This window comes from Stigmatopora argus, chromosome 17 (assembly GCF_051989625.1).
Source record: "Stigmatopora argus isolate UIUO_Sarg chromosome 17, RoL_Sarg_1.0, whole genome shotgun sequence".
Classification (NCBI taxonomy): domain Eukaryota; kingdom Metazoa; phylum Chordata; class Actinopteri; order Syngnathiformes; family Syngnathidae; genus Stigmatopora; species Stigmatopora argus.
In genome coordinates this window covers 5,816,331-5,823,715 of record NC_135403.1, presented here as the reverse complement: position 1 = coordinate 5,823,715, position 7,385 = coordinate 5,816,331, and the positions used below count along the sequence as shown (strand labels likewise).

The window sequence follows — 7,385 nt, the reverse complement described above, 5'->3', positions numbered from 1 at the left end:
TCACTTCAAGGGCAAACCTATGGAAATGTTCTATGAAGTCCACAGCAAAGGATATAGGTGGCAAATGTAAGGCCCGGGGGACAGATGAGGGGTTTTCCGGTACACGGTCGATTGGTCGCCGGTCTTTTGGTCGCCGGTCTTTTGGTCGCCTGGAAGGTTATTGATAATTGCCATTTAAATCGTTGCTCAAATTCCCTAAATACAAACTGCGAATTACTATTTAGTCATACTTAATGCCCTAGTAATTATTAGGCTAAAGAAAAGCTCCAAATTTCCCGGACTTTTATTGTTTTTTGTTGGAGAACTTGTTAAGACCCTGACTGACGTCCCTTCCGAAGGGGACAACTCATGTATACATACAAACTCTTATACACTCACACGTCGGCTCAGTGAAACTGCTCATGGCCATTGTTGGCTTTTATTGATGCGTAGACCGTGTTGTTTTACCTTGTTTTGTCGTCGGTCTTTTGGTCGCCGGTCTTTTGGTCGCCCGTTGTCGCGGTCCGGGCGACCAAAAGACGGCGACCAAAAGACCGGCGACCAAAAGACCGGCGACCAAAAGACGGCGACCAAAAGACCGGCGACCAAAAGACCGGCGACCAAAAGACCGGCGACCAAAAGACCGGCGACCAATCGACCGCACACGGGTTTTCCACATCGTTTTTGTGTGGTCCTGCAAGGCAAAATAAGGGCGATGACTTATTGTTTCGTGATAAATATAAAACTGATAGCATTATTGTATTTATATGGAGGACTAAAGAAATTAGAAAATACTAGGGTATTTAAAAAATTCTTATGTTGAGAGAGGTGTGAAGCTGTTGGGTGTAATGCATTCATTTTTGTTGTTGCGTTGTTGGTGTTGGCTCTTGCGGACAATGATTAAAAACCTGACAAAGCATGCGACTTCTTTATAGATCTTAAAATAAATACACCAAAAATCATTTATTTTCATTTTTAAATTAAAAATTGAAAAAAATATTCATTTAAAAGTATTTATTCTTTCCCCTTGATAGTGAAAAATGAAAAATTTGTTCACAACAGAAAATGTCAGTTTTCTCTTTCTTTTAAAAGAAGATATTTACATATCACATACATACACAAAATTACACATTTGCTTAATAACCTGTTTTATTCAATCATCTGATGAAATAGAACCAAGGTAAAATGGATGACATTATTCGTTCATTGGGATTCACATTCCTGTTCACATGCATGCATGTGGTACATATTTGTCATTCATTCATCCATTCATCCATTCATTTTTTTAAACCCCTTATCCTCACAAAGGTCGCAGGGGGGTGCTGGAGCCTATCCCAGCCAACTACGGGCACCAGGCAGGAAACACCCTGAATACAGCCAGCCAATCGCACAAGGAGACCGACATCCATTCACGCTCACATTCATATCCAGGGGTAATTTAGAGTGGTCCTGTATGTTTTGGGAATGTCGGAGGAAACTGGAGTACCTGGAGAAAACCCACACAAGCCCGGGACGAACATGCAAACTCCACACAATGAGTCACATCCGTCAAAATTGTACCCATGAATATATGAAAACATTATGACTATAGTTATATATTGTTGTAAAGCACATTATATATAACCTGTACAAATTTTATGATCTTTTAGCCATGTAACACTCATTCCAGAGTAGAAATTTAAATTCTTTTACATGTCTTTTCCATTTCCCACTTTTTCATCTCCCTTTCAATGCTTTCTATTTTTTTTAATTAAGAAAAAACCTCAATATCATTTGACTTTCCAAGCAATGGCTTACAACCTACATTCCATTCACTATTGTGACTTCAGAAAATACATATTATAAAATGAAACTAGAGCTCTTTCTAATCAGAAACCACAAATACAACATGACTGACATCAATAATCGCTAAATCCTTTGATTAACTTAAAAAAAAAACTCCTTTGAGTGCTTCGGTAATTGTGTGTTTTTTATTGTGAGCAACCCTCTCTCTTTAAGGCACATCTTTATAACCAAGCAATTCCAAAGCAATTTTCTCTGTGGGAGGAGAGTGTAATTTTCTATTCTGTGACACTGTGATGTGTAAGAAACAGGGAGCTGGCACTAAAAGGCATTTGCAGTGCACATCGCGATGTGGGTGTAAGTCGTTTTAATGGCCGATGCAAGGCAGTGGGAGCTGTGTCGGGGAGGTCATTGTTTAATGACCCCCAAATAGCGTCCTTCTTGTTAGGACTATCGTCCTGGAAACGCAAGGCTTTTGAACCAAGAGAGCGCCACGCCGCGCAATACTCTTTTATCTTCATATTAAATCATTTGCATAACATTAGACCATCGATAGGATTCACAAGATACTCACCGAGAGTGGCGTGCAGACACTGAGAGGGTGCGCTTGTCCTTGCAAATCTAATCAGTGTTAAATGGAGCTGTCAAATTTGGGTGCGGAAGTAGGCAATGGGTGTCTGGCGTCAGGGCTAATTGAACATTTCAACTGCAAGCAGTGAGTAACCCTACTGCAATTACAATTATCTATGCTATTCTGTGTTGGATCAAGAATTCATGGGGAATAACATGACACGAGAATGAGGCCAGCGTCGATGAAAAGTGATTTATGTTTGGTATGGATGGATTAGCTAGACACAAAGGTCTACGGGGTCATGTTCAAATGTAATGTTTTTTTGTAATTAATCAAAAAATATATGAGATAAATCATTTAAAAAACATTGATGTGACTCACATCATGGTGTGCCGTCAGGGCCTTCAAGGCATTTTCTGCTGGCCCAAGAAATATCTGAATCACAGACTAATGTTAATTATATTTTGTCCATGAATACTTATTAAATAATTCCAAATTATCTGTCAGCTACCTTTCATTGCTTTCCCCCTGGTTGCACTGCTTCCAGATGTGTGTTTTCATATTGAAGCATTTAACCAATCACATTTCAGCCATTATTTGTTGCCAGGATCAGAAATCTGCCTCAAGGCCTTCGCAATCAGTTCTGCAGGCTCTGCTGCATTAAACAAGCGTCGATAATACTATTGCTTCAACCAATCAGAATTCGATTTGGTGACACCAAGGCCTTCTCGCAGGCGTAGGGATATGTCATTGCCTTCTCGCAGACGTAGGGATACGTCATCGCTTTCACCAACTATGATTGGCTAGTGATGGAGTGGACTAGCCAGAGCTACCAAACTGTATCTGGAGCAAGCTGCACAAGCAAATATATTGTTGTGTTGATTTAATAGCCGTTTTGTCAACCCGCAATGGCTGAAGGAGGAGAAAATAATGGATTTGTTTGCAGATTTACTGTCAAAGCCATTTTCAAGACGGACTTTTCAAGAAAAAAAATCTGGACATCATTAAGAAAGGTCGGACACCTCCAAAGCAAGCAAGCCTGTCGGATATTGTGGATGGACTTTGTGTACAGTTAAAAAGGATTTTTGGTGAGTAAAATATGGCTATATTCCTAAATAATATTTCAATTGTATGAGGTTATTATTGATGACTGCAGGAGAGGTTTTGTAGCCATAAAATAGTTTTTGAGGGTTAGATTGATTCCGATAGCTGAATTTCGTTATACGCAGCTGTGTATGATGACAATAATTGCTTTTGAATTGAAGGCGCTACTAGAAAATGCACGGACCGCCACTGGATGTGAGGTGTCCTACCTCTTACGTAACAGGAAAACTTCTAGAACTAAATTGTGGAACAGCTTGACTTTAACGGATCATTTCGGAAAAGCTTAAACATTCTTGAAAAATAAGCCTTTACCCCAAGGATGTCCCAATGCTGATTTTTTTCTAGTCCAGCCAGATTCTATTTTTTTTCAAAATATGTTGCCGGTGCTGATCCAATGCCGGTCAGATGCCCTTTTTGACCAGTAAAAATAATCCAAACTGTAAATGTTGGATCTTTTTTTGCTGGGACCTCCTCAGGAAATGCTCTGTTTACAAATAATACACGATACCTTGTTATTAAAATTAGTTTCCAATGAGAAGTAGTCCCAGTCAGGAGGCATGTTTGCCTTGTGGTTTGATTTGCAGTAGCACCATGGTACTGAAAACAGATGACTACTGGTTTAGTGAGCATGAATGCTTGTCTGTCGCCTTGTGCCCTGCAATCAAGTGGTCACCTACCCAGGGTGTCTTCCACCTGGTGCCCATAGTTGGCTGGGATAGGCTCCAGCACCCCCCATGTGAGGATAAGCAGAATGGAAAATGAATGAATGAAAAAAAGGAGGAAATTAGCTACATGTAATAAAACGTCATGCCCACGTGTAGCACAATGTTTGACACTTCGTTTGAATAAAGTTTTATGTTATTATGGACAATATTTATACATGAAAGGGCAAATTTATACAACTGGAGAAATCACTGTCTGTAAAGGTGGATATATTAACACCGGCTGTGTTTGGTATGAACCAAACTTAAAAAGTCTGTGGTCCGTACTTTTGGGCTGGTGTGAATTCAAACAGGTGAACTCTGGTGCCCACCAATGAGCCGGTCTGAGATCTTACCGCAGAGTTGCTCTCCATTCACTTGCAAGCGGACCATGGGTAGGCTCGCTTTGTGAAAACGGTGTTCCAGACTAAAGCTTTTGTAGCTACAGGCATTATGGGAAATTTTGTATGGTTAGTAGTAGTTAGTCTGCTAACATGAGTCAAGGTTTGACATGGACCGATAAGGAGATGGAATATCTTCTAGATATTTACACATACAAGTGACATTGCATCAATACCTTTTGATTCACCAAATGTCCCGGATAAACGATATCAATGTGATTTACTTCCATATTTTACAGTTTTAGCCCACCCAGACCGTTTTGTCTAATATATAACATTGTTTCTACATGCAAAAAACAAAGAATGCTAACTATAAACTTTCCTAGTGTGAATATGCCCTAAGATTAAATGGAAAAAGACACTGACAGTCATTGCATCAACCTTTCAATGAAAAAACTCTATTATTTCCAGTTTTATTATCCTAATGATCGCCGTGACAAACACAATTACCACAACGAAGCTTTTGTTGCCAAAAGACTTTGACAGAGTTTTTGTATATAGGAGTCAAGGTGAAATTATGTGCATGTTTTTGCTTGTTTCTGCATATTGAGACACTGCGGCAGGCAAGTGTATTATTTACCGTTGAGTCTTTCAGTTCAGCAGGCATCTCACGACAAAGGATTTTTGGGCCATTTATGCATACATAGATAGAGGTCTATTTCTCAACAGTTTTCGTTGTCTCTCTTTAAAGACATGGGAACCATTCGAATTGCACCCAAATACTGGAGATTTCTATCATAAGAGTCAGGGATGAAATTAAAATCGCCTATTTTCCTTCGCCGTGCAAGCTGCAGATCAATTTCCGGGAATGGGGATAGGATATTTGGCCGCCATTTGGGCTTTCTCGCCTCGCATAGCACCTTAACTGCCTGCCAGCGGGGAGCCCCGGGCCTGACTGCATGCCTCGCCAAGGGAAGCGTTACTTCTGCCACGGCGAGTTTATTTGCGCCTCGCTAGGAGAATTGCCTTCATTTGCCCTTCCGAACAACACTTGCAAAAAGAAACAAATAGACAAGCGAGGCATGAATGGAAAAGACGAAATTGATTCAGTTTGATACGTGCGCCCGGGGTAGACCCTGCTTCCACCATCTATTTTAAAGATAAATAGAAAAAAATGGCCTTATGCATAACCTTTTTTCTAGCCCTGCATGTTGTTGTTTAGCACAAATCAGTTGTCCTTGGTGTGCTCTTATCTCTGGCCCCAATCTTGGGTACACTTGCACAGTTTAATAAGCTGCAATCTAAAAGTGATTTGGACTCACACTTTGAGAGATTTTATTTTAACTTTAATAGTTAATATTGCACAAACGTGCTATCATTAGGAGTGCTTTTGAAGAGAGTTGTATATTACCTACAGTAGGCTGGAAATTAAGCATTATTATCTGTTTATGAAGAAAATCAGGTGTATGTATAGTATTCACTTAGTTCAATGCCAACCTAATCACTAACATTTTTAACCCATTGTCCTCATTTGAGGAAAGATAGCCTGTAATTGTTTTCTCACTTGATATAAAGGAGTTTTCCCATTTTATGAAAATGTTACAAAAATTTAGAAATTGCTAACTTGCGTTAAAATTGTTTAAATTCAAAACATTGTTAGGTTTTTATTCCTATAGAGCACAGGTGTCAAAGTGGCAGCCTAATCTGGCCCGCCACATCATTTTGTGTGGCCCGAGAAAGTAAATCATGAGTGCCGACTTTCTGTTTTAGGATCAAATTAAAATGAAGAGTATAGATGTATATTATATTTCCAGATTTTCCCCCTTTTAAATCAATAATTGTATTTTTTAAGTCATTTTTTCTGTGTTTTTAGTTCAAAAATCATTTTGTAAAATCTAAAAATATATGAAAATATTTTCTGTTTTCCACTTTAATATGGAACATAATGATTAAAAGAGATTTTCCTTTACAAAGAATAAAAAGCTCAAATAAACATCGTTTTAGATCTATAAAAAAACTGAATGTACAGGGCTTATAGTTCAGTTCTTTTAATCCATTTATTAAAAAAAAATCTAAATATTATATATAAAATGGTCTGGCCCACATGAAATCGAGTTGACGTTAATGCGGCCCGCAAACCAACCCGAGTCTGACACCCTTGCTATAGAGTGTAGTTAACATTATTGTTGGCTTCCATCTTTATCGAAGCCATATGTCTACCCTCACTAAGGTATCCTACAATTAGATCCTTTAAAAAAGCATGTAAATATCACGATACATTGTTTCCCAACTCACAGCCGTCACAGTTGAATTCTGCTAAAAGTGCCTGGGCAATTTTAACTGCTTTGTTCAAAAATTCTCATACCTGTTATTTGTCATGGCAGCATTACCCTACTACCCCTGTCCACCATCTACAAATCCCGGTGCCTCGGAAGGGCAAAGAGTATCATAAAAGACAATATACATCCCGGGTTCCATCTCTTCAACCTGATGCCGTCTGGCCGACGCTACAGGACCATAACAGCCAAGACGAACAAGGAATTTAAGGAAGGTTTACTCATGTACTTATGTGACCACTTATTCATGTTGACTACTTACTCATCTAATATGTTTACGACTTATTTATTTATTTATTTATTATTTATCGATTATTTATTCATTATTTATCTGGCTGTTTGTTTGTTGTCTTTATTTGTGCACTTTGTGGTGAAGCTTTAAATCTTATTATACTTCTATTATGATAATACATAAAAAACATTCACTTCAATTCAATCTTTGTCCCACCTCTGACCTGTTCTCTCTCCTTTTATGTCATAGACCAAGGGTGTCAGACTCGCCGGACCATTTTAGATATAATATTTAATTCTTTTAAATAAATGGATTAAAAGAACTGGATTAAAAACCCTA

General features: G+C 38.7%; 1 long non-coding RNA gene across 1 annotated transcript in view; it reads left to right on the top strand.

Moving 5' to 3' along the window:
- Positions 1 to 7,359, top strand: part of LOC144092014 (uncharacterized) — a 15,086-nt gene extending 7,727 nt beyond the window's left edge. The window contains exons 2-3 of the long non-coding RNA XR_013305952.1: positions 3,279 to 3,420; positions 6,863 to 7,359. This is a non-coding gene — a long non-coding RNA (uncharacterized LOC144092014). The remainder of the gene's footprint in view (positions 1 to 3,278; positions 3,421 to 6,862) is intronic.
- Positions 7,360 to 7,385: the final 26 nt, after the last annotated feature.